Consider the following 26,573-nt stretch of genomic DNA (forward strand, 5'->3'; position numbering starts at 1 on the left):
AATGATATCTTAATAAAATAATTATTCAAATAGATACCACTTGACTATTTTGAAATGTACGGTTAATGACTTCAATGCACCAAATGGTTTTTCCTTATATTATTAAAAATAATTATATTAAATTATTATTCGATATACTTGAAATCATAAAATTAATATTAAAATATTTTAATATTAATTTATTTTATTTTGTTAAGAATTTTTTTAATTATTAATATGATTTTTTTTAACTCCACTTCATGTTAATATGAAAATAGTTACACCTCATTTGTTCCACATTAAGTAAATATTTTAATGATAACAAACATTTTATTTACTTTATAATAACAATTTGATATAAAATATTTTATTGAAGATGGAAACTGGAATATTGTAGTTACGACTTATACCGAAATATTTTAATTAATTATGATATACATTAAAATAGTTTGTTATTAATATTTTTTTTTCAACTAAAATTATTTTATTTAACATAAATTTTTATTGTTAATATGATTTTTTTTAAATGTTAATAGGAAAAGAATTACACATCATTTATTGTGAGTACCACATTAAGTGAATATTTTAACCATAACAAATATTTTATTTACTTTATAATAACAATTTGATATAAAATATTTTCTTGAAGATGGACACTAGAATATTGTAATTACAACTTATATTGAAATACATTAATTAATTATGATATATATTGAAATAATTTGTTATTAATATTTGTTTTTCAAGTAAAAAATTATATTGAAAATAACTTTTAGGTGTACATTGTTTTGTTGGGATTAGACTATGAGACCTATGGAGGTCAAACCTCTCACATAATTATTAGACCATATCCTCCAAACAACATCCTATTTCTTTTTTTAATGTCATATATCAATACCATGTTGAGTATTAAAAAAATGACAGGCTAATTCCAACTAAATATGGAAAGAACTTTTTATATATATATATATATATATATATATATATATATTAAATTATTTGTTCTTATGTTATGTTTATATATAAAGTTGAGAAACAAAATTCTTTACTTAAATTTGATATTAAAATATTTTTTTAATTAATATATATTTTAAATATAATGTCTCAATTCCATATTAAACATGAAAGAAATTACTCATCTTAAATTATTAAAAACAACAATAAATGCAATAATATATTTTAAAATACAAATCTAATGTTATATAATATATTAATATATTTTCATTAAAATGAATAAAAATAATCAAAATTATAAAATAAATCCAATAACCCTTAAATAAATATATAAAACAATCAAAATTTAAAACTAAATTACTATGAAACAAATACCTTCATAAAAAAACATTATAAATTAAATATAACAAATACTTATCCATACATCTGTAACTTAAACAAATCTCTATTAAATCAAATTTCTAGTAAAATTAACCCCAAAATATAACGAGGAATCCCTTAGGGGGTGTATACATTCTTTGAGAGGGTCCATAGGGGGTTGGTCCCACCACCTTGTGACGTAATGCAAATTAATGAGCAGGGGGCACATCCTATTTCCAGCATGCATTTGCATGCAGACCCCCAATTGGCCATTTATGACTATTTATCCTTGTAATCTGTTGTCGCTCATGAATTTTGGGTGGAGGCTTAGAGAAGAGGTGAGGACAAGGAGTCAAGGACAAGGAGTCAACTTGCTTGTAACAATGGAAGATCAAGAGCTAGGGTTTCAAGATTCTACAAGCATTGAACTCCATGAAGGGCGTAAAGGGGGGAGCTCCACTCCCTCCTACAGCCAGGTCGTAGCCAACTAAAGTAAGAAACCGATAGAAATTGCCATAAGTCCTTCAGGAGAAGGTAAAAGGAACATTGAAGAGGAACAAGATTTGACCAATACAAGGGAGGACAATAGAACAAAATAAAATGAGGAAGAAGACAAGAAACAAGAAGCAGAAAACAAAATGCAAAAGGGGCTGTGTAAACCTAGGGCTAAGGTCACACCCAGAGTAGTTTTAAATGATCCTGCTTTGTAGGCACACAAGAACCACATGCAGACCTATGCTATCATTTGTAAATTCATGGGATCATGGCCCACAGAAAAGGTGCTACAAATGTGGATTAAATACCACTCGAAACTGAAAGGAGGCATAGACCTACATCTTGGGTCAAAGGGTTTCTTCACTGTGGTCTTTACAAATATTGAGGAAAAAGACATGGTGTTTGAAGGAGAGCCCTACTTCTATGCAGTTGCAGGCCTCTACATGCGGCCTTGGATGATGAATTTTGTCCCGGAGTGAGAGACTTCCACTTCGGTCTCGGTCTAGGTAAGACTCTACTCCTTACCTCTAGATTAATGGAAAAATGATTCTTTAACTTCCATAGGAAATAAATTAGGGCGTTTTTTCAAAGCATCTGAGGCCACCAGAAGGGGAAAATATACTTCCTTCACATGAATATGTGTGGAGATGGATCTCTCTGGAGCTCTACCGGATAAAGTCATCTTGGACGTTTTTGATGAAGAATGGGTGCAAACAATAGATTATGAACATATTCCTTTCAGATGTCACAGGTGCCATGAGCATGGGCACTTATTTAGAGACTGCCCTATCAGTAAAATAGAGAACAAAAGTAAAGCTACCATAGTGAAAGACACTGAAAACTTTCACAAAGTGGGATATAGATGAAAGGGTGGAAAAGGGGGGCCAAAGAAACATCAAACAGAAGGGAAACATGCCAGTCTAAACAGGTTTCAAGTTCTAGAAGAAGAGGAAGAGACAACAAAGGTAGATCAGGTAATGGAAGGCAGCCAAGGGAAGAAGGAGAAAGGAGAAAATAGTGGGCAAACACAGGATATTAATAAATAGAAAGAGACTATGTTGAGCGATGGGGAACTGGAAATAGACCAAGAAATGACCCATAGTGAGATGGAAATGGAGGATCATGAACTGCAGGATATTCTTGATAGAGAACACCTAGATCTGGAAGGGTTCTTGAAACAGGGGACCATGGGAGGGGTAGACTCACTACCTCAAGAAGAGTTTAACAGAATACAACAGCTGTTCCTATGGAAAAATTAGGCTAAAGGGTTGGAAAGGAAAAGAAACAATGAAAGGCAGGGAAACGAAGGTGTGAGAACTATGAAAACCACACCAGGATTAGCTCCTAGAAATCCAGGAAGGAAAAGAGGTAGAAAAAAGTAGAATGAGTTATTGATGGAATGTGGAAAGCTAATGATAGATTTAGGTAAGATGAAATATCTAACCAACTACTCCTTTACAAATATTTCATAATGAAGTTCACATCTTGGAATATCAGAGGTCTAGGAAGTAAAAGAAAACAAAGGATACATAGCAATAGAATGAAACAAGAAGCTCTGGATATGATCTTTATCCAGGAAACTAAATGTTCCATTCAAAAAATAAAAGAAATACACAGTAAATGGCTCAATAAATATGAGTTTCTAGAAGTCAAAGTAGATAAAACAACAAGAGGTATACTTACTCTTTGAAACCCCCAAAAGATTGGCATAATAGATGCTGAGGCATCTAGGAATTATTTATCAGTGGCTATTCAGCCTGTGGGAGACAGGGAGATTTATTTGATTACAAATGTTTATGGCCCCCAAAGATCGGATGATAAACTCAGGCTTCTAGATTCTCTTATGGAACTAAGAGATAGACATGCAGGAGTACCATGGATCATGGGTGGGGACTTCAACATGATCAAATCACTATCGGAGAAAAAAAGTGGAACCAGAACTTTAAGTAAAGACTCTATAGCATTTCAGACTTTTATAGACAATATGAAGCTAGTTGACACTGATATGAGTAATGACCTCTTTACATGGAACAATAAGAGAGGAGGAGAGTCTCAAGTAGCCTCAAAGTTAGATAGATTCATAATCTCAGAGGACCTTATGCTCACAGATAGGGAAATGATAGTGAGAATTCTCCCCTTTGAAGGCTCAGACGATTGGCCTGTACAACTTGAAGTTCAAGGCATTGGCACCCCCAAGAGAAGATCTTTTAGATTTGAGAATATCTAGCTCACCCACCCAGATTTTATCAGCAACATTGCAAAATGGTGGATAGAAGATCTGCATATTCAGGGTAGAAGAATGTTTTTGCTACACAAAAGACTAAAACACATCAAGCTCAGACTCAAAGATTGGAACAAGAATGAATTTGGTAATATTTTTGAAGCAAAAAAAGTTGTTGAAGGTAAAATGTAGGAACTCAATCAAGCCCTTATCATGGATGGCTTTGGTAGAGTCAGAAATGATCAAGTCACCAAGCATCATGAAGATTGGGAGAACTTATGTAAACAAGAGGAGATATTTTGGAGACAAAAATAAAGAGTTCAATGGCTAAAAGAAGGGGAGAGAAATACTAGGTTTTTCCACAGATCTACCATGGCAAACAGGTCTCATAACATGATCCCATCAATCAAGGACGTCGGAGGTCAACTACTCAATATCCATGAAGATATAGAAGCTGTGTTGGTTCAACACTTTCGAAGTATCGCAGAGGAGACCATTTTAGACAGAGCTCATTTTATCAAGGACTTAACAAGGCACATACCTAAGCTAGTAACAAGAGAGGATAATTTCAATCTCAATAGGCCAGTGACTGAAGAGGAGGTTAGTGAGGTCATCAAAGAGATGCAAAATGGTAAAGCGCCAGGCCTTGATGGTTTCAATGTTGATTTGTTTAAAGCTTGCTGAAACATTGTCAAGCAAGATATTCTGAATGTCGTGGAGGACTCCCAGATGAATAGAACCATTTTGAAGGTGCTCAATACATCCTTCATCTCTTTGATCCCCAAACAAGACATCACTCAGACTCCAGATAGACTTAGACCCATATCTTTGTGCAATGTAGTGTACAAGATAATATCCAAAGTTATTGCCAACAGACTCAAACCCCTTCTTCCTACTCTAGTTTTTGTGGAGCAATCAGGATATGTGGAGGGTAGACAAATTCTCAATAACATCATTCAAGCGCATGAGGTGGTTCATTCATTTTTAAGCAATAGGAAGGTGGGAATGATTATGCAATTGGACCTAGCCAAAGCTTATGACAAGTTGAATTGGACCTATATTAGGAAGGTCCTTCTAGCCTTTGGATTTGACCATAACTGGGTAAGATGGGTTATGGCCCTGGTGACTTCATCTAGCTTTTCAATTCTGGTTAATGGTTCTCCATCCAAGACTTTTACTCCTTCAAGAGGCCTCAGGCAGGGAGATCCGCTCTCCCCCTTTCTATTTATCTTCATGATGGAAGGACTTGGTCGAACTATCAAGCATGCTAAAGAAGTGGGTAACATCAAGGGTCTCCAACTCTCTGAGACTGGACAGGCTTTGACCCATCAACAATTTGTTGATGACACCATGCTGCAGGGCATCCCCATGGTCAAAGAAGTGCTAGCTTATAAACAAATCCTGAGTGACTTTTCCATGGCTACGGGTATGGAGGTAAATCTCTCCAAATCTAAGATTTTCTTCTTTAACACTAATATTGCTATTCAAAGGAATATCTCCATAATTCTGGGCTTCCAAAGGGATATCCTTCCTTCCAAATACTTGGGAGTTCCTCTAACTGATAAACCTTTGCACAAGAGCATTTGGGAGCCGGTGATTAACAAGATGCAGGATAAAACCCAGAAATGGACTATTAGATCTTTGAACTTGGCAGGCCAACTGGTGCTTACAAAAGTTGTACTTCAATCAATCCCTGTTTTCATGCTTTCAGCCCTTCCAGCTCCAAAAGGAGTTTTGCAACAATTTAGAACCATTCAAAGAGACTTTCTATGGGGTAAGGGGGAGGAGAGAAATAAATGGGCCTTGGTAGCCTTGGATAAGATTTGCAAACCTAAAAACCATAGAGGTCTTGGACTGGATGATCTGGAAGTGCTAAACAAAGTTTTAGGGACAAAATTATGGTGGCATTGGGTAAAAGATCCAAAGGCTCAGTGGGCTTGTATTTGGAAAGAAAAATACGCCAGCAATTGGCAAGATAATGATCACATAAGGATGACTGGCATCATAAAAGGCTCCTACATCTGGAATAAAGCCTAGGAGAATAGAGGCTTAGTGCAAAAAAATAGCTTCTGGGAAATCAGAGAGGGAGATCTTGCTTTGTTTTGGGAGGATAAATGGCAACAAGAACCTACACTGCTAAGAGAGGACTTTGTGGACCTCAAGAAAGAAACTGATACCAAAGGGTTACTTAGGGTAAAATATTTTTGGGATCAAACCAATAGTGAAGGAAAATGGAGAACCTGGAAGAATATGGAATACAGGGATGATAGCCCCTTGAAAGCAAAAGTTGATGCACTTCTAACAATGTTGAACCAAAGGAAAATTCTGGTATCAGAGGGGCATGACCAACTTAGATGGGGCAACAATAATGAAGGTACCTTCAATCTTAAGGAGGCAAAGTGCATAATCCTCGAGTTGGATTCCAATGAACTGGACAAGGTTTGGCAGAACCTATGGAGGCATCAAGGATGGATGAAAATCAAACTCTTCATGTGGCTGGTACATCATAATAAAATTCTAACTTGGGAAAACATTCGGAAGAGGGGTGTTCTGGGACCATCTAGATGCCAGCTTTGTGAATCCCAAGAGGAAACGATGGAGAACCTTCTCAATAATTTCATTTTCACCTCCAGGTTGTGGGATACTTTTGCCACAATTTTTAGGCAGACAGATAGGGACAAAGGAAGCATTATCAATACCCTTAATGACTGGAGAAGAAACTTATCTGATTATGAAATTCTTCGCTCAGCTTGGGCTTTAACTCTAAGCTTCATAATATGGAATGTTTGGAAAGAAAGGAACTACAGAATCTTCAAAAATGAAAAAAGTTCCTCCCAGAGCATTATTGCACAGATCTTAAGACAACTTAAGGAGACGGTGGGAACTTTAGTGTGAACCTCCCCAAAGAATCCACCTTCAGAAGCTGAAATGCAGATACTTCTTTAGTTGGGTATGCAGGGGCTTATACCACAGGGCATGGATAGGAAGGTGAAGAAACTGGTCAATAAGCCAGACTGTTGGCATCCTCCCCCTCAGGGTTTTTTGAAATGCAACATTGATGGGGCCTCAAAAGGCAACCTGGGTATTGCTGGTTATGGAGGGGTGTTAAGGGATGAAAATGGTTGCATCCTTTTTATTTTTCATTGCCATTTGGGAAGAGCTACAAACAATATGGTGGAATTAATGGCACTAGAGCAATGTTTAGAAATCCTGAAGTAGGACAATCTTAAGAATATAATAATTGAAGCTGATTTTGAGTTAATCATCAACTCAGTCAAGAGAATCTGCTGTGGCACGGAGCTGGAAAAATTTTCAAGACACTGGAGGCTGCTTTAGGTCTTTCAAAGGATTCAGTTTCACCTTTTGTGCTTGCGAACCATGAGTTTTACTCATGTGCGAAGGATGACAAATAAATTGGCAAACATTCTAGCTAATCAAGGGGTGCTCTGTACCAAAGCAAGGTCAAGTTGAGATGGCAAGAGATGCCTCAGAATAGATTGAGGGAGCATTGTCTCAATCAGGCAGATGAGGACAGAACGATATATCGAAACAGAGTTGGGTAACAGTCACAGAGACGGGGTCTAGTTGATTCGGAGTCAATATGAAGTGTTATTTCAGAAGTGATGTTACAATTGGGATGCAGGTCTTTGTCTGCCTCCTCAGCCCAGGTAAGCACAAACACATAAGTATCAGGTGGAAGTTGCTCGGAAAACAGTGGTACTCGGATGATCGGATGGAGAACATCAAGAATGGTAAGAATATTTTCATCTTCCTTTGGTTCAAGCGCCTGAGGAGTTGGGATGGTGTGATGGACCGGAGTCCTGGCTTTCTCAGCAGACTCAAAACCCCTTGCATTACTTCCCGTGGTGTTAATACCGCCCTCGAGGTGGTTTCCGGTTCATCGCATGCCCTTAAAGCCGTGAGTGGTTTTTCGAAGTTGGAAGCGATTCCACTCACCACGCAACACGTGGCCAAGGTTGGGGAGAGAATACCGCCCTCATCGCGCGGTAATTCTCTGAGCTTTTAGTTCATGTGATATGATCCTCCGCCGTTGGATCAGGCGAGGAGAATCAACGGTCAGGGAACAACGTGCATGTTGGTGGGTCTGGGTCTTGAAGTGTGTATAGCTTCGTGGTGGGTCACTAGGTGATCGGAATGGCCACTCACGCATTGTTTATTTTGGTTTTGAGTTACTTCGGGTCTGTTGTTTGGGTCTTTAGGACCTAGTTAGCGGGTTTATTTCTTTGGTGAGGCTTATACCTAGGGTTAAAAGGTTTAACTTGTGGTTGTTTGTATTTTATGTAATTTTATCCTTTGAACATTTTGAATAGAAGGCACGACTCTTGCATTAGCAAAAAAAAAGAAATGGTTTTTTTAGTTATTAATATTTTTTTTAAATATACTTGTCACTCCATATTGAACATGTCAGTGTCACTCCAGGTTGAACATGGATTACACATATCCCTTCTATTATAGAGAGTGCCTCTTTATTCAACAAAATATATCGAACATAGAATATTTTTTATATACTTTTAATGTATTTGTATTATGATAAACATTGAAATAGTTTTTTTTAATTAATATTATTTTTTAATATGATATATCAATTCTATATTAAACATGTAAGAAATTACTCATCTTAAATTGTTAAAAACAACTTTCATACAATAATACATTTTTAAAATACAAATTTAATAAAATTGTTATTCTTTAATATATCAATATTTTTTCAATAAAATAAATAAAAATAATCATAATTATAAAATAAATCCAATAACTCTTAAATAAATATTTAAAAAAACATCCAAAATTTAAAACTAAATTACTATGAAACAAATATCTTCATAAAAATCATTATAAATCAAATAGATCCATAAAAATGATCATATAACAAATACTTATCCATAAATGTGTAACTTCAACAACTCTTTATTGAATTAAATTTCAACTAAGATTAACTTGAAAATATAACCAGGATCCCCATGGGGTGTGCACAATGTTCAAGAGGGTGTGTTGGGCATCATCTCCCCCCAACATGCATCCGCATGGAGACCCCCATCTAGCCATTTATGACTATTTATCCTTACAACTTATTGTCGTTCATGAATTTTGGGTGGAAGCTTGGAGCAGAGGTGAGGTCGAGGAGTCGACCTCCCTATTGCTAGTGGAAGATCAAGAGTTTATCACTACTAAATTATCATTTATTTGGGTGATGGGTTGTGAAGAGGAGTGGTTTGAACATTGCATGGTGTTGGTGAAGTGGAGGTGGGATGATTCTTTCAAACAGCGTGTGTAATTCTCTTAGTGGGCTTTGAATATTGAACATTAGTGAGTAAAGGTTCATATCTTGTAGCTCCGGCATGGTGGTTCAGGTTGTTTTTTTCTCACTCTTAAATTGTGTATTGTTAGTTATGTCTGGTTTCTCAATTCCAATCTCTTGTTATCTATTAGGATCTATTGTTGGGCTAAGGTTGAGAGCCTGTCTCGTTAATTTTCATTTTGGTTTTGGTCATTTGGTGTTTGAGTAGATTAGGTGTTTTCTGACTCTGTGTGTGCCTCACCACATTTCTATCTAGTGGTTTCTCATGACGAGTCTGTGAAATTGGATTAAATCTCTCTCCCCTCAGGGTCTAATATGGGTTTGTGTAAATTTGGTAATATTGGTCTTCTAGTTGGTTTGTTTCTTTGTACCTGGTTGAATTTTCTAGGGATAGGGGTTTGTGTTCTGAGTGGAGCAAGCTCTATGTTGTCAGAGTGTAATGATCTCTCAAACAATTCGATCTGGCATATGTGGTATAATGAAAATTCTATTTTTTGTGGCCCTCGTTCCCACTAGTGCATCATATGTTTTGTTCTCTTGCTCCTTTCTAGGTTGTGGATGCTTCACATGTTACTACATGTCTGACCCCCGTTTGGCAATCATGCCTCCCAAGCATCAAATGTGTTGCAAGAGGGGGGTCGGGGGGAAGCATTCCACAAGGCCAACAAAGGGCCAGGCTCTTTGCTTTGGACTCTGTTGCCACCTATTTTAACATTGTTCCTCTAGAGACAGAGAGGGAAATATGAAAAGTAGAAACACACGCAGGAGCAAAAAGACAATGCCACTTGGACTCTGAGATTTTGGATGAGGTTTCTATTTGGGTTTCAAATCCTCATCATACCAAGGAATGGAAAAAGAAATACTTAGACTCAATATCCATTCACTTGTGGATGAAGATGTTGCTCAACATTGTCGTGAAGGACAAACAAGAGGAATAATAGAATGTGTTCGTTTCTTTGGAGGACATGTAGAGGATGTTGAAGAACTAGCACTTCATTTTGGAGAGGCTGGATGCAAGGTTTGCGCACCCAGAAGGATACATCCACTGTGATTCGGACATCAATGCACCTCATAGATCAAGTGTTAGATACCTTGCTCTCATCTCCTCTTTTATTCTAGAACGATGCTTGTGCCTTGTAGTATCCTTTTAGATATCATATGTTATGCTTTAGCAGCGCAATGCATTTTTTTTTTATACTCTTGACTAATTAAATACTTTGTGTTTTCTTACTTTTGGAGTTAACAAATAACTTTGAGCTATTAGTACTTTTGTATTCATGGAAAAAAAATGGAAATCCACTCAAAAAAATAATTAAATATAAATCATATATCTTTTAACTATTTTAACAATATATATATTTTTTAATTTACTCCAAAAATAAAAATAAAAAGATAACCTATTAAAAGATAAAACTGAAAATATAACCTGAAAAGGGCAAAAACCAGAGCAGTAACTGCTCATCCTCTCCCTCAATTAGACAAATAGCTATGTCTCATAAAATTGTAAAATATATATCCTTAATATAATTCCATTTATTTGTAGTGGAATAAATGTTCGAATTTAGTATCCATGCATAATTGTTTTGTAAAACATACACTGATGTCATTGTAAAAATACATCTTAACCCAATCAGCGTTAGGTATTAAAAAATGGGGATACAAACTGTTTAAGTGAACTTATATGAATAGATATCAGCCATGATTTTCTCAACGAAATGAAGGTGATTGTGATCAGTTTTTGGAATTTCAAATGAAATCATTTATCAAAATTTAAATTTTCTTAAAAAAAAATATAACTCTGATTCAAAATTTTTAATTATATTTAACAAATAAATTAGCATATATGAAAGAGAATTATGTCCTCAATTAACATCATTCACTGTTGTCGTTACATATGTGGGAATAATAATAAAGTTCAATTCATTAACATGTTTACATAGGGGCTTCATTAAGTGAGCAATACTATACCACGTGGGTTTATATTGGGGGTATATATTGAGGAAAAAATGGCACAATATATTGGAGGATATATAAAGGATAAATGGTTTTTATATTGGCAAGTATAAAAAATGGACCTCAAAATTAATGAGAAAATTTAAAGGGGTATAAAAAATGTTAATGAAAAAATGGATAGCTACAATATCTAGTGTAAGTAGGGTTTTTTAATTAGGAAGGTGTATTGGGTTTGTATAGGTAGGGGTTAAATAATATGATTTTTAGGGGTATTTTCCAATATATAGTCAAATAAGGGTATTGTTTAATATGCCACAAATGCACGTGATAGATCAGAGGTTCATTGAGTGAAGCCCCTTGATTCTAGCATGCATTTGCATGCAGACTCCTAACTGGCCATTTATGACTATTTATCTTTGCAACTTTTCATCACTCATGAATTTTGGGTGGAGGCTTAGGGCAGAGGGGAGGATAAGGAGTCAACCTCATTGTAACAGTGGAAGATCTAGAGTTTATTTCTTTCTCGCAAGTTGTCATTTATTTGGGTGTTGTGTCTTCAAGAAGAGCGAGTTGAACATTGTATGGTGTTGGTGAAGTGGAGGTGGGAGGTTTTTTTTCACCTGAGCATGGAATTCTCTTCATGGGCTTCGAATATTGTATGCACTAGTTAATAGAGGTTTGTCTTTTGTAGAATGTGCATGCTGGTTCAAGTTGTTTTTCTTTCACTCTTAAATTTGTATATCGTTAGCTATGTTTGGTTTCTCAATTCTGGTCTCATGTTATCTGGTTTCTCAATACCACCTTCAGTATTAAAGGAATTACACACTAACACAAACTAGATGTGGACAGCGTATTAACTAAAAGATTTTTTTTCTTATTTTTAGTTATTCTCTCTCATGTTATGTTTATATATAAATTTGATATAAAAATTATTTACTTAAAGTAGGCATTGAAATATTTTATTTATGATTAACATTAAAATGGTTTTTTTGTTATTAATATTTTTTTAAATATAATTATCACTCCATATTGAACATGTCAGTGTCACTCTAGATTCAACATGGATTACACATATCCCTTCTATTATAAAGAGTGCCTCTTTATTCAACAAAATATATAGAACATAGAATATTCTTATTCTTATATTCATTAGAAAAACTGAAATTTAATATATATATATATAATTATAATACATGAAAAAAATAAAAGTGAAAATATAACTTGAAAAGGGCGAAAACCAGAGCAGTAACTGCTTACCCTCTGCCTCAATTAGTCGAATAGATGTCCGATAAAATTGTAAAAGTACAGTTCCATTTATTTGTAGTGGAATAAATGTTCGAATTTAGTAGCCATCCATAATTGTTTTTTAAAATATACGCTGATGTCATTGTAAAAATACATCTGAACCCAATCACCGTTGGGTATTAAAAAATGGGGAGATAAACCTTTACTATTTAAATAATCCAAAGTTGAAAAAAAATGTTTAAGTGAACGCATATGAATAGATATCAGCCATGATTTACTCAACGAAATGAAATGAAGGTGATTGTGATCAGTGTATGGGATTTCAAAATGAAATCATTTATCAAAATTTAAGTTTCTAACCATTTCAAGATCCATTTTAATAATTAAAAAAATTATGTAACATTGATTCAAAAAATTTAATCGTATTTAACAAATAAATTAGTCGGTGTGAAAGAGAATTATGTGCTCAATTGAGATCATCTGCCATTGTTGTTACACGTGGGAATAACAATAAAGTTTAATTTAGTATGTGTGGCTTGCTTTGAATGGTTTATATGTTTTTGTTTGTTGAGTGGCTTGTGTGCTTGTGTTTGGATTTGGATGACAATGTTTGTGAATGTTAAGTTGTTTTATATGTGTATGCAATTGTCTATTAGTAATTAGTTATAGATGAAGAAAGGAGACAATCTTGTGAATAGTTTGCAAGAGGATTGATATTGAACATCTGTTTCATTTAATTTTAGGTATCACAACTTTTGACTGCTAATTAATTCTTAATAGTGCCCCTCTAGCTATTACTAAACATATATATTGAAGAGTAGTTTTAATAGTTTACTCCATCAAGGTTACTCTTGAAAAATTTTGTTTTTTTGCTAATCATTTAAGAAAGGAGACATTCTTGTCAATGATTAATTTGCACTTTGTAGGAGGACTCATTCTTCACATCTATTTCATTTTAATTCTAGGTATCAAAACTTTTGAGAGCTAATTAATTCTTATTAGTGTTCCTCTATGTATTATTAAATATATCTTGATTTTTTTTTAATAATCTACAACCTCAATATTAACAACATTTCATGCATATAATGCAAGAAATCAAATAGGATTAGAAAACAACATCTACATTGAAATCAATGCATCCAATGCAAGCAATACGAAATGAAATTAGAAATCAACATCTACACTAAAATCAATGCATCTAGTGAATGTAATCAAATAGGATTAGAAATCCACATCTACACTCAAATCAATGCATCTAGTACAAGCAATCAAATATAATTAGAAATCAACATCTACACTACAATCAATACATCTAATGCAAGCAATCAAATAGGATAAGAAATCATCATCTACACTAAAATCAATGCATCTAGTGCAAGAAATCTTCTTCCCTTTCCCCCCTCCATCCAATTTTGAAAATATTTTTATTTATTTACAGCCTCAAGATTAACAACATCTAATCCATCTAATGCAAGAAATCAAATTGGATTAGAAAACAACATCTACATTTAAATCAATGTATCTAATGCAAGAGATCAAATAATATTAGAAATCAACATCTACATTGAAATCAATTCATCTAGTCCAAGCAATGATTTGAAAATAGGGCACTTAGGCTTCTTGTCTAACTTACAAGAACCTCTCCCACTTCCAAAGCATTAATATTCCCAAATCTTTATGATTAACTAATGTCGAATTAAATATGTGCTTGAAAATAAGGTGTATGCTCGTGTTTTTTTTTTACTGTTTATGTGCTTTAAAATTTTGTTGTTTATGTTGATATAACATGCATATAACAATAAAACAGTGCAGCAATTAACAAACACATAAGACAACAATTTAATTAGGAATTCACCCAAAACTCTTGGGATACGTCTCCGTGATCTCTAGTCAACTCAACTAGACTCTCTGGGATTATGGTCTAAGTTCTCTTACAAGCTCCACGCTCAACTCCACTGGTTTATACATAACCCAATGGGTTCAGAACATCGTCTTATCCCTTGGCTCTGAAGCTCTCGGCTTTCTGGCTCTGGCTCTGGCTCTGGCTTTAGCTATGGCTCATGACTCTAGCTCTTGGCTCTGGATCTGGCTCTGGCTCTGGCTTTGGCTCTTGACCCTGGCTCTGGCTCTTCGGCTCTAGCTTCTTTGGCTCTGGCTTTGGCTTTCTACAACTTTCAACTCTCTGGCTTTTCACTTGACCTCTAAGTGACCCCAAAGACTCCCTTAGCTTCTCTGAGTAGTAGCTTTTCACTCTCTCTACTCTCTTGCTTCTACCTTTTTTTTCTCAATTGAGCTCTCTGCCTCCTTTGAGGTACTTTTCTGGCTTTTCGGCTACCCCAACCATTTCTCTGCGATTCATTATCCCTTTGCAGCTTCGTGGCTTTTCTGCTCCTTGTCAATGAGACTAGCCATCTCGCTATGCGGCTCCATGGCTTCAAAATGCATCATTGCTTGCAAAAGTCCTGCTTGTAGCGTGGCATGATGATTAGGAGCAGTTACAAAGGTTTCGAGGCTTTCTTATAGGCAAAAACCCAAAAATTGAGAAAATCCCATTATACATAGAATGTATGCAAAATACACTATCGGGCGTGATTTTCGGACTTGAAATCCCATTCAATCGCCCCTAAAATCCCTATCGGGTCTGCCATTAGGCATTATATCGCATCGCATTAACGTATTGGGTGAGATCCAAAATACACGGGAAAACATTCAAAAACCCGACAAAATCATTTTTATTGAACTTCAAATTATATCGAAATCGCCCTAGTATCGCATCGGGTCTGCCTTTGGCCATTATCGCAATCTCCATCATCAATCTACGGGATTCCCAATCCAATGGTCAATATGCGATTTCAGGTGGCTTAAGGATACGGAGGTTACCCACCCAAAAAGGCGGTTTTCCTCTCTCCTCCCCCAGCCACGTATCGACCAGTGTGTGGGATCAGGTGGAGCCAACCTAATACCGCTTTCTGCCTAAGGCATGCCTGAAATCCCACCTTTACAGAACTCAAATTTTATGAATTGTGCCTATAATTCCCCTTCGAGTCCGGCTTTATCACTTCGTGAGTTTTCCTTTGTATTTTCGTTTTATAGCGGAAATACGCTAATACACAGAAAATATGAATTCCCAGATTTCAAATTTTATGAAATCGGGCATTAAATCCCATCGAGTTCGGCCTTTATCGCTTATCACAATCGCAATTCGTATAGGCCTGCTATCGAGGATCATCAATTTAATCCTGGTAGTCCATTCCTCTCCTGATCCGACGGCTGAGATTGTACGTCGCGATCATTATCGCATATTGCATCGCATACGACCCAGGGGTTCTATATATCATCGATGTCGATCCGCCAATCCGATCATCAGCAATCGACATATCGCATAATCACAATCGCTAAGTCTGGGGTCCCGATATTGCATACATGCATACCTCCGACCCGATACATCGGATCGGCTGATCAGGGTCTCTTCTGCCTCCACTTAAGTCCGCCTCTTGGACCATCTTCGATGCAATTTCCCTTTATAAAGATTTTTTTTGCCATTTTTAGGGGATTTTGCCTCTTTTTCCAAAGAACAAAGGGCAACTTCTTTTTGCGATAACTTCTGCATCCTATGTCCATTTTAGCCCATTCAAGTTGTAGTAGATTTAGAATGAAAAGCTCTCTGCCATGGGGCTATTTGCAAGAACTGCCTTGGAATTTCATTTTCCGTTATGAGGAACACTTAGACTTAGGAGTCTATCCAAAATCCATTTTGGATCACACCTTCCCACCAAAAAAACTTTTGGTCTCCAAAAGACTGATATACTGATCTGAACAGTAAATGAGAGTAACAGTACCCTCTTCTTTCAGCCTCCATACACTTGCCTTGCATAGTGCCTCTGAACCAAAGTCTCTAACCACTTTCCTTCTTGGATGTGCTAGTTCTCCTGGGAATAACTGTCTTCCTTTTTGCCTTCATGCAGAACTTCTGTTGAGATGGTCACAGAAGGTAGTTTGAACCTTTCTGCCTTGATCATTGATCCAAGGTGGCTCAAACAAATGTGAAGTACATCTACTTCACAAAAAATTTCATTTGTACCTGTTTGACAAGATGCCAACAACAACTGTTAACAACAACAAAAATACAGATAACATCTGGATGGCTTAACCTCCGGCTTCAACAAAAGAAACAGATTCCAAATCTTGTGAACACCTCCATGTCTTACATCTGCATACAAATGATGGACTAGATAACAAGCCCACAACATGCCTTTAAATCAAATGACCCTTCAAGTCAAGCATGTAGAAAAAGACCATTAGGACTCTTTTTCAAAAGATGAAACACTTCATCATTATCTCCATCTTGGAGAACAAGTTAACTTTTCCCAAGTCAACATGGCATCATATGCATGTCAAAGCAATCAACCCTGCAAGTTAATTACACATACATGTTTAAAAATAAGGAAATCATCAACATCCCTGTGTTCATGCATACCACGCACATGCATGCATTTCATCCTTCAACTTTCGCTTAAGCACATTGTACTTTCGAGGTTGAAATTAAATATAATGTTGTAGCAACAAAGTGAGTCTCCTACTCAACCTTTTCCATTCACCTACTTGGTAAAATCCTGCAACTTGCATTCCATTAACAAAGAAATGCAAATAGATGCATCAATAGACATGCAATCTTAATCGGATAAGAATTCTAACCGTTTCTTACCAATCCTTTTCAAAGGTACTACCTTTGTCTGCACATCAGCATCAACATGTGAATCATCTTGAAACACATCATCTATTGAAACTTCCTTTCCATTTCTACCATCTTCTCTTTCCACTTTCTTCAATTTTGTGGAAGCATTGCTGGATTTAGAGTCCAACACCTTTCAGCAAGATGCCCTTGCTTATGGCAGTAAGTGCACTACATGTGCATCCTCTTGACAACATGATTTGCCTTATCCAATGGACATTTGTCTTCTTGCTTCCTTTCGTTCAAAAGTTTCCTGTATGTGGCCATTCTCTTCCAACATCTAGAAACATTATGGTTATCCAAACCACAAAAGTAACATGCAATTCTTTTCCCATACCTATATGGAAATTTATCATGCTTTGCACAATCAAAAGGAAAATGTTTAGAACCATATTTATACCTTTCTCTTTCACCTTTATTGCCTTCATGAAGAGGTGAAGCAAATGAATAAGTGGCTCCCTTTGTAACACCATTAATTTTTTCAAGGCTTTTAGAGTCTCCACAACTCTCTGGTTCAAATGTGTGCTTCTGAACACCTGCATCCTGCAAATGATGTTTCAAGCCATTGCATTCCTCCTAAATACAATCTTCACACTCTACAATGCAACTCCTTCTTGGAGTTGTTTCAATGGCCTTCATGGCAGCTTTGGAACTCTTTCCATAAGACTGTCCATAGCCAAGACCCAAATACTTAGGCCTTTCCTCAACCATTATTGGTTCAACAATACCTTGTGCATGCTTTCCCAAGCCCTTTCCTTCATAGCCCATCTTGGACATTAGCTTGGAACCGATGCCTCTAGTATGTTTTTCAAAAGAACCAATATAAGCATTCTTAGAAGAATTTGAAGACAAACAAGAACTATTTACCTCTTCTTCAAGCTGATACTTGACTAAGGCTTCTTGGGCAACAAAGAGTTGTGTCTCCAACTCATGCATCCTTCTCAGGTTCATATTTACAATATGAAGTTGCCTCTCCATTTCCTGCAATTTGTCAAAAAGCAATTGCTTCTCTTCCTTCATGGAATTCAATTGCTCTCTAAGTATGATGCTCTTCCTTCCATCCTCATACATTTCTCTCACCATATCATGATGGAAAAGTCTTGCTTCATGTCTTCATCAAAGAGTCTTGTGATGAAAAAAGAAGAATTTGAGGACTCACTTGTAGAAGTAGTCATTATGCTAATGAACAAAAGAACTTCAAACAAGATTAATAAAGAGCTTATTCAGCAACCCTTTGCAACAAACCTCTTATGCTTCAAGGATTGCCTTGAGGTCCTTTGGGAAGAATGCCTTCAGGCCTTCTTCCTTCTTGTCCATCCTGGACTGAGCTATCATTAGCTTTCCCTTCTGTTAGCCTACTGTTGCAATAGGTATTCATCTTTCATGATCGACATTTTTACATGCCAAATATGTCATACTTTGCATGCTGCAATGTTCCATATTTCCTTAGAAGGCCAAAGAAATGTCCATGAAAGTTTGCTAGTCTAAGTGCCATTACTATGTTCCATTTTTGATGCGTTTTTAGTTAAGGGAGGTGTTATCTCAAAATCAGGCCCTGGAAGGCTGCTGACCAGGAAGACTTCAAGTAACTATTTCAGACCAATCTTTTGACTAAGGCTTAGCCTCCTTAGCCTGAGAGGGCTCTCTCAAAGGGTTATTGATTTTGACTATTAATAAGATGGCTAACTCTCTTGAAATAACATTAACAAATATGAAGGCTGGACAAACATTACATAAGTTTCCATTGGGCTTATGGAGTCAATCAAACCTCAGTAAATAATGATATTGCCTTTACATAGAAGTCAGGGCATGTGACATTTAGATGTTCAAAACACAACTCTTATAAAACCACAGTTCATAGATGAGTACAGGAAGTCAGAGCAGCATAAGTGAATTCTGAGTGATTACTCATCTAAGCAACTGAAAAAAGACATGAAGGACAAATTAAAATAACACATCTTGAACATAGAAATGCTTTATGAATCCTGAGAAGAAAAGCATATAACTTATATTACTGAACTCTGTTTTTTACACAAGCCAAAACAGTCCTCTGTTTTATAAAATATCCAACCCCCATTACATCACTGTATTAGCTATATATAGAATTCTTATTCTACCTAATTCGAGATTCCTCCTCCAGCATGAGGGGAATTCGATAACTACTTTTGATGACACCTATCTGCTTTGCAACTAACTATTAAATACAATAAGTGCTAATCTGGAGTTCTAAAGAGTTCTAATTTGACTATAACTCTAACTCTATCTTCCTCGTAGAATGGTTCCTTCTTGTTCTCTGACACCTGGGCTCCTTTCAGTTTGGCTGAGATGGCTAAGATGAGCCACGTTGGCCTTGGATGCTATATGCTTTAACTGCTCAGTGATGTTGGGAGATATCCCTTGTTTTTCGGTTCCAGTTTTCCATAACTTGCTCGAATATACAGAAGCATGTCTTTAGCCCTTTAATAACCAAAAATATAGAGCACCACCATATTCCTGATGTGTTGGAGACTTCGTCGATGGGCAAGTGTGCAGGCCAAAATCCCTCGTATGTAACTCATTCAAAACCCTAATGACCGGTAATAAAGTGGCTTTATAACAGAAACTTTAAACTTGAGTCAAAACATTTCACCTTTTTAAAGGTACACCTGTCTTGATCTAAATGGCTGTGATAGCTTCATTTGGTCTCTTACATGTCCTTCAGGTGTTTCCTTTAGAAAATTCCCGATCATTTTACCAAACTGTTTATCTGCATTTAAAATCAACACCTACAGCAGTTTCGTAGCGCGCTACGAAACTACTGAATTGTTTAAACAACTTGTCTTTTCCCTGAGATATTTACCGCCCAGACATTTGATTGCAAAAACTTCTCTTGACCTTGGATATATATAGCAGGGATCTACATGTCTTTAAAACAATAAAACTAAGCAAAATTTAACAAAATTTGGAACAAAACCTTTCTTTGAACAGCAATTTCATTCAGCAGCTAACTGGCCTAGCTGTGCCTTCAAGTCTTCCACTTTCTTTCTCATAGCTTTATTCTCAGCTCTTAGATGCATGTTTATCTTTCTGAGGAGTTTGGCCTCTTTAATGGCAGGTACTGTCCATGTGTAAACATCGGCTACTGAATCCACCTGGTTTATTAGGTTTTCACTTCCTTTCAATACAGCTTTACGATAATTTGCATACCTGACTGCAGACTCCCTAGTGGCATTCTTCACTTGAGCAATCTCATGTTTAGCTGCTTCTAACTGGTTCTTTATAGCTATAATATTACCTCCTTGAGATATGATTACTGTTCTTTTTGTGTCTTTTTGCTTAATTTTCTCTACCTCCTCTGTTCTGGGCAATTCTTCAGCTTCCTCTGTTCTGGGCAATTTCTCAGCTTCCTTTACTTGCTTCCTAGTAATAGGTCTTCTGGGTTTGAAAATGAATTCTTCACCTGGTTCATCAAACTTCAGCCTTTTTGAGGCCTTAGGCTTCTTGGTACTTTCTGGTGATGACTGTGTCAAATCAATATGCACTGGTTCAATTTGCTCAAACTCAATGGCTTCCAATAAATCATTCAGGCTTGCCTTAGATACTGGGCTTTCTTCAACAGCTAAGGCTTTACCTTTTTCTTTACTTATTTGGCTTCTTGTCTTTACCCTTGACACTGTTTCAGCTCTGCTTGTTTCAGCTACAGTCTTCTCATCCTGAGTCTTTTCTTTTGTTGCTTGCTGAGGTTGTTCTTTAATGATCAGTGGCTTCACTGGTTTTTTAAGCTGTGACTTGGTTTGCTTTTTAGCTCTGGCCTCCTTCTGAAGCTCAGCTATTGTGAGTTCTTTGACTGGTTGTTCTCTGACTGGTTGTGGAGTAAGGCCAGTTTTGCTTTGGAATCCAGCCATGAAGATGAACGAATTCCAGTCTCTGCCTATCTTCTGGAGGCCATCTAAAACTAACAATTTAATCAAACCATGGTGAAATAAAGAAGTCTCGCAATCCTCTTTTCTCAGCTGCACCTTATCACACATTTTACTTAGACTGCGAAATAAGTAAAAAGGAATATCTATGGAAGCCTTCCCAGTGAAATGTAAAAGCAACTTGAAATGATAAGAGTAGACCTTATTGTATCTTCCTTCACATGTCAAGTATTTCTGAATGCAGGTGAGAAGAAGGGCATAATGCTCCTTAACATAGTTTCTGGGCACTGCTTTTGTTAGGTCTTCATTCACATATGCCTCTTTTAAGAACTCTTTACATGGATTCATATAAAATTTAAAGTTCTTAAACCATTCTTGCTGCCCTCTTGGGATTTCTGTTACAGCAGCTATTGCCTCTGGAGACACTTGAACTTCCAACATAGCTATTTTTGAATTTAAACCGGTGAAGTTCAAAGCAAACTCTTTGGTTACCTGCGCATGTCCTCCTTGCAGTTTTTTACAGAAGTTCCAGCACCCGGCATCTTTGAATGCTTTCTTCACACCTTCATCCCTCAATGCTATGTCTAAACCTTCAGGTTCGGTCCTCTGGCATTTTCCAGATCTGTGTTCTTTCCTCTCCATTTGCTTTTTGAAATCTTTACACTCACAATGACCAACAGCTTCAGTTGAAATGGCGGTTCAGTTCTTTTTAACTCGGGCTCGCTTGTAATCAGGCTCGCTTGAAAACTCAAATACATCATCCGATAAGCTTGTCACTTATGTAACACTCACGATCATCATCAAGATCCATGCACGGTACAATCCATCGGAATGATATTTCTGTGCGTTTCATCAAATCTATTGGTGGAGTGATGACTAATGAGCGCTTAGACATGCTACGGGAGGTACACAAAAACTGACATGAGAGGACAGAATTGGTGACTCATTAACAGACTTGACACTTTAGGAAAGATTCGCTGCGAAATGCACGAATCCGCGATTTCGCAGCGCGGTTAGTTTAAAATTCTAATAATGTGCTGCGAAACGGCTTAATGATAACGCGCTGCGAAATGACTGAACAATGATTACGCTGCGAAACTGGCCAATAGGAGATTATGCTGCGAAATCACGAAAAGACTCGGTGAATAGGATAAGACAAGACATGGCTTATAACACAATGATGGTGGAGGAGAACCAATAGGATTAGAGTATAATTTAAAACAAACACCTTTAAAACTCCAAATCCTAAGTATGAAACATAAAACGAAAACCATATGACACAGACCTTTGACATTGAACTAGGACCAAGGACTATATGCATAAAATTTTTATTCTAAGTGATAACAGGAGGGACAAACAGCTTAATCTTGGTCTCCCTAGGTTTCAATTTCCTGTTGTAGAATATAGAGAATAATTATCTGTCCAAACAGCTTAATCTTGGCAGATTTGTAGATAGGTAGAGAAACAAGGGTGCTCAACAGCTTAATCTGAGCCCCTGGATGAAATAAGTGTAGATGTAGATAGGAGGGCAGTCAAAAGAAAAGAAGATAAAGAGGGTCTGCAAGTCTAAGTGTGCCCAAACCAAAAAGAAGAAAAAATGTTAGGTAAGTAGGCTGGGTAAGTAGTTTTTGAGGTTGCAGAATGAATAAGTGTGATCAATTTTGTATCTCAAAGTGTTATTTTACTTCAGATCACAAGTGCAAGGCAATTTTCCCTTGGAGCAGCTCAAGCGAGGCATGACTAACTCCCCCTTCTTTTTTTTCCCTAAATCATTCACTAACCTCCCCAAAGAGGTCAAGATCTGCTTGATATCTCTTAAGTTTCATCATTTGTCATATCATTGCCTAAGTAAAGATCTGCTTTGCTTAAAGATGCTTATATTTCTTATACAGGTCCTGTTTCTCCTTTAAAGCCCAAGATTTCTATCCTTAGCGCTTTCTTCACAAAATTCATATTAACTCCTAACTCTATTACGTAAATCCATCCTTATTTTTCCCCTTCCCATACTAAAAATGTATGGTAAAAATCCCCATTATTTACATATCCCCTCCTCTGGTTGAAATATAACAATAAATATCGCTTGGGAATTACTAAGTTTACTTGAAACTTAGTAAGAACCCTCATTTTGCTCAAAAACCATCTTCCTAAGGTGTTTGGACTCCTTCCAAAACACAAAAACCCGTTCAAATGCTATCGGACTCCTTCTGATGCATTAAGGATCCTTCCAAAGCTTTAAAAAGCCTTTTCCGATCGCATTAACCCTCCTTCGATGAGTTTTCCTCCCCTTCGACACGATATCGCTGTCGAAGGTCGCAACATTCATTCATCGCCCCCTTTTATAACTCCCTGATATCATTTCGCCGATGCCATTTTCGCGATCGACACTCGCAAGGTTCTGTATCTGTATATATATCCCCTTCTCATCCGCCGACGCGATATTGCTATCGCACCCGAAAGCATATCGCATCGCGATCCGTTCATTTCCGCAATATTTCCTATTTTCGCACAGCCGCATTCCTTATCGCTTTGTCCGATATCGGCAATCGCTCCCATCATCCTGCACATATAAAAGCCAGCGCCCCCTGTCCCCCCCAATTGCCGATCGCCGATTTAATCCCCGCCGTACTGCCACGTCACCCTGCCACATCACCCTGCCATGTCACTGCCGTACTGGGACCCACTGCTGACGTCATCACTAAAGGAAGGCGTGAAGGGTGCAAATCGCAGCAAAGAGAGCCCAGAATGACAAACTGAGGCAGTTTCTGATGCGCGATTAGAGCTTAGTGCTAATCGCGCATCGCTAAGAAAAAATGACCAAAATGGAAGGCTTCATATCGCTCGGCCATCAGCAGGCCTGAAAAATCGCAGTTTTGATAGGATTTCTTCATTTATGTTCATCGGCCAGTGCCGGTAGCATTCCAGAGGCCATGGAAATCATTTGCAGCAGCCATTCTTGCCTTGAAAGGGCAGAAAAGGGGCGATTTGACAGTTTCAAACATGTCAAGGAAGAGAAAGTGGCCCGATTCAAGTGTTAAAGAGTATCAAAGGAAAGATGAAGCCTCGATTAAATTAAAGAGTATCAGATCGAAGCGGGTGAACATTAAAGGCCCCCAAGCAAAGTCAAAGGAAGCGGTAAAACCATTTAAAGGCTCTCAGATCACAGTTAATGCACATCAAAAAACACTCAAGAGCAGGGGATCAAAGCCCAAAGCACAGTTATGGCTAAATGAACAGCACAGAGCCATAAGGACAGATTTCGACTCATTTTTTGAGGCGGCTGCCCCAGCGCAGCACTTAGATATCTTCTTGCATTAAATCCATGACAAGATTAGATTAAAGAACTCACTTCCCTCAGATCTGTTTAAGATCTTCTGTAATGGATATTTTTAGATATTTTCCCTATATAAACCACCCTAATTCATCTTTTAAAGGGTTGGTTGGTTGATAATCCTGATGCTGGACTAGCATTGTATGTTTGAGAATTTCTATAATCAAAGATTGCTGAAAAGCTTGGAGGATGGACCGTCTGTTGTGTTATTAATGGCTGAAGAGTGAAATAGAATTCTTGTGCTGCTACATGGCCCAATAAGTGTTTCTTACCTCTGTTTTCAATTCATATATGTTTATATCATACATATATCACCATCTAAGTTACATAAAGAAAGATTAGCTTAGAATTTGCGTGGCTACACTCTATGCTCAGTTTCTATGACTTCTATATGTTTTCTTCTGATTCAGGCATAAATATGAATTCCTCATGTATTTTCTCTGTTTCATTCATGTATGACTGTTATTTAGGAATTCTTGACTGCTCCTAGATATAGTTCACTCGCCTTCCCTCTGCTAAGCTGAATGAGAGATTATTAGTTGCCTTTCATTCCTTAGCCTTCATTTCATCCTTTTAGCTTGAATGATTGTTTCATGTGTAGCTATCCTGCTCTATATTCCTCTTGTGACCAAGAAAACGCACCAGCAGCCCAACTCCATGACTCCATGCCCAATGGTTTGAACCTCTCACACGATGCATGCCTCCCTACTTGAAAACATCAATCATCCCACCAAAACTTAAACAAAAACCCAAAGAAGCATATAACTAGCCCAAAATCAACCCAAAAAAAAGTTAAAACAGAAAGAGAGAGCTCTCTCTGATTGCAGGTAGGCTAGGACCTGCAGTCCAAAGATTGGTTTGTGGTTACCTCAGCCGTATCCCTTAAGGAGCCAAGGGACAACCTGAGTGATAACATCATTGGCGACTCCACTGGGGACCTATTCAGAAAATTCCAAAAAGCAAGTTAGAAGCTGGCTCCTAAGAAGAAAACACATAATACCAGGTCAAACCCAGACCCAAATCCACCAGTTGTTTTTGAAAATCCGAATTTAATCCCAAGAAACCTCAGGAAATTAGAGCGAAAAGAGGATTTTACTGATTCTAGTCCTGAGACAGTTCAGCCAAGCTGTGTTCCAACCCTTGTCAAAGTTTTATTTCGTTCAACCCCTAGTTCCCCTTGTTCTTCATCCACCTCTCCAAGCACCTTTTCCACACCTTCGTTCACTGCACATACTCCCGTTACCACTATTATTACCACTGTTCCAGTAGTTCCATTTATCCCCGCTGCTCCACCTATCCTTGTAAATATGGCTAATAGATATGCATCGTTGCAGTTGCCAGCAAATCCAGGGGCTATGCCTCAGGATTATTAAACTAAAATCACATATTTTGATGGTACTGGTTCTTGCACAGCCCTGCAACATACCAAGAAGATGCAAGACTATTTTGAGAACTACGAGATAGATGATGACAATGTAAGAATGAAGATTTTTGTCCAAAGTTTAATAGGAAATGTAAGGCCCTGGTTTAGAAGCCTTGCTGTAAATTCCATAGCTAACCCAGAGGCCCTTTACCAAACATTTCTTAACAGATGGGAGAAAGAGAAAGATCCCTTGCACATATTATCTGAATATGACACCATCAAAAGAGGCCCTCAAGAGGTTGTCTTCGACTATTGTGCAAGATTTAACAATATTTATAATGCAATACCACAGAACCTCAGGCCTCCACCTGATCTTGCTTTGTATAAATTCCCTGATGGTTTTGATACTGACATGGCTTATCAGTTAAGGGAAAGAGCCCCTCAAAGCCTAGCAGACATGCAAAATGTTGTTGTCAGCGTAGAGGCAAATCTAATTGCTAAAAGAAACAGAGCTAGAACTGAGAGAAGAACCACCTTTAAGGAAGAACCCTCAGCCTTAGACCAAAAGCTGGATGCTATTATCAGTGGCATGCACAGGCTGGGAGATAGAGTGGAAAGCGTTGAAAGGAAGTCTACATGGGAAGGACAACAGCCCAATACCATAAGGAACCCAAATTTCAGGAAAACTCAGAACACAAACGCTGGTAGGTCTAGCCCAGACCAG

Source organism: Pinus tabuliformis, chromosome X (assembly GCF_031772625.1).
Source record: "Pinus tabuliformis cultivar Carrire ecotype Pingquan chromosome X, CPIR1, whole genome shotgun sequence".
Taxonomy (NCBI): Eukaryota; Viridiplantae; Streptophyta; class Pinopsida; order Pinales; family Pinaceae; genus Pinus; species Pinus tabuliformis.